Source organism: Elephantulus edwardii, unplaced genomic scaffold (genome assembly GCF_000299155.1).
Source record: "Elephantulus edwardii isolate Elephantulus edwardi_28Jun2011 unplaced genomic scaffold, EleEdw1.0 scaffold00010, whole genome shotgun sequence".
Taxonomy (NCBI): Eukaryota; Metazoa; Chordata; class Mammalia; order Macroscelidea; family Macroscelididae; genus Elephantulus; species Elephantulus edwardii.
Window position 1 is genome coordinate 30,658,836 of NW_006399760.1, and position 2,356 is coordinate 30,661,191.

Consider the following 2,356-nt stretch of genomic DNA (forward strand, 5'->3'; position numbering starts at 1 on the left):
ATCAGTGCATCTTGAACTCCATCCCTCATCACCATTGGCACTTTATCATATGTTACTTCCTGAAATTTTCCAGTGTTGAACAATTCTATTTGGAACAGTGACTGTGTATTCCTTCCATTTTCTTTTGATGGTCTCTTCTTTTTCCTCTTTCTAGTGACCTTTTGTTCTCTTCATGGATGGTATCTTTGATATCATCTTATAATTCATCTGCTCGTTGGTCCCTTAGTGTTTAGTGCTTCAAACTTATTCTTGAGATGATTTTTAAATTCAGGTGAGATAGATCCAGGTCATATTTTGGTTTTTGTGGGCTTTTTTTTCATTTTATTTAACTTCACATTGAAATTTTATAAGATTAACTAATGATCTGTTCTGGACCTGGCCTTTTTACTATTGATACTGAGTTTCTCCAATAATTCTTTCTAGGGATGTCTTTAATTTAATTACTGCACTGTACATTAGGTAAAGTCCATGTGTATAGTCATCTGTGTTCCTTAAAAATGTATTTACTATGAATAAATCAATGGCTACACAAAATTATCTCATTTCCTATCCAGCCTTATTTCTAACCCCAAGTCCATAATATCCAACTACCATTGCTTCTACTTTATTTCCAACTTTTGCATTACAGCTACCTATTATAATTAATACATCCAGACTGCATGCTTGAACAATTTTAGACTGAAAAAATTGGTAGAATTCTTCAGTTTCCTCATCCTTGCCTTTAGCTGTTAGTGCTTGTATTTGAAAAAAAAAATTGTATTAACAGACCTTCCATGTATGCATATGGATAGTATTCTATCACAACAATTGTACTGCAGGATAGATCTTGAACTTTTCTTTTTTTAATATGAATCCAGCATATTCTTCCTCAATTTTTCTTTCACTGCATAGTAGATCATGTAACTGAAAGATTCACAGTGGTCAAGACAGTCCATCTCAGATCATGAATACATTGAATGCCAATCTTCATACATTCCTTCTCATTTTTGACAACTTTCAGATTTTCTACATTCAAACTTTGTACATTCCATGTTCCAATTATTAATAGATGTTTAAAATGGTTTCTTTTCATTCTTTAGTATAGTCTACTCTGAGGGCTCTACATCGGTTCCTATGTCTAATTTCATCTGTTTGCTTAAATACATCAATTGACATTTCACCAATTCTTGGGGCTTTATTTTTTTGCCAAGTCCTTCAGAGCAGCCTGAGCTTCCTCCTTCATCACCATTGGCTCTTGCTCACGTCGTTTCTTGAAATTCTTCTATGTCAACCAATTCTTTTTGGTACAATGACTCTGTATACTCTTTCCATCTGCTTTTAATGCTTCTTGAATCATTCCATATTCTGCCCACAACATCCTTAAACACTGCAACTCATAGCTTGAATTTATTCTTTAGTTCTTTCAGCTTAAGAAATGCTGAGCGTATTTGGCCCTTTTGGTTTTCTGACTCCAGCTCCTTGCACATTTCATTATAGTATCTTGCCTTGTCTTCCTCAGCAGCCCTTTGAAATCTTCCATTCAGCTCCTTAACTTGTTTGGCTTCTCAGAGCTCAGTCTATTCTGACATCCATTTTGGTCTTTTCTTCTTAATGCTTCAAAATAGTTGCCTTCAGCGAATAAATTGATCTTATCCTCTCCAGAACAGACCTGCTCTTTCTCTGGTGGTCCATGATATGTTCAGTATTCTTCTCCAGCACCGCAACTCAAAGGGATCAATTATTCTTCTGTTATTCTTACTTTTTTTTTTTAGGGGCTAAATTTTAATAGAATGTGAAAGTTCTGACCTCTTAGATTCAATAGCACTTTGAAATTACTGATTGGTTCAAAATGGTTTTATGGAAAAACTAATCTGTAACAAAAGCTTGGCATTGAGTGCGAAGGCTCCACTGTTTTGTTTTGAGCAAAGCATACGAAGGGTCCGGGGCTGCGGGTGGGCTGGGACGTTTACAGCAGTAGGCATTTTCTCTTCCTCTTCTTGACGGGGGGCGGGCACAGGACGGCTCTGATGGCTTCGTCGAACACTGTCTTGAGGCCTCGCTGCGTGAGTGCTGAGCACTCGAGGTATTTGACAGCACCGATCTCCTTCGCCATTGCCAAGCCCTGCGAGTAGGTGACGGGGGTCAGCTTCTTCTCTTTGAGCTTCTCGATCGTGTCCTTGTCATCTCTCAGATCAAGCTTGGTCCCCACGAGGATGATGGGAGTGTTGGGACAATGGTGTCGCACCTCAGGGTACCACTTTGCGCGGACATTTTCGAATGATGCAGGGCTCACCAAGGAAAAGCAGATTAAGAACACGTCTGTTTGCGGGTAGGAGAGGGGGCGCAATCGGTCGTAGTCTTCTTGTCCAGCTGTGTC

At 38.8% G+C, this 2,356-nt stretch overlaps 1 pseudogene; it reads right to left on the reverse strand.

Annotated features, from left to right (window-relative positions):
- Nucleotides 1–1,945: 1,945 nt before the first annotated feature.
- Nucleotides 1,946–2,353, reverse strand: LOC102859750 (annotated as a pseudogene).
- Nucleotides 2,354–2,356: the final 3 nt, after the last annotated feature.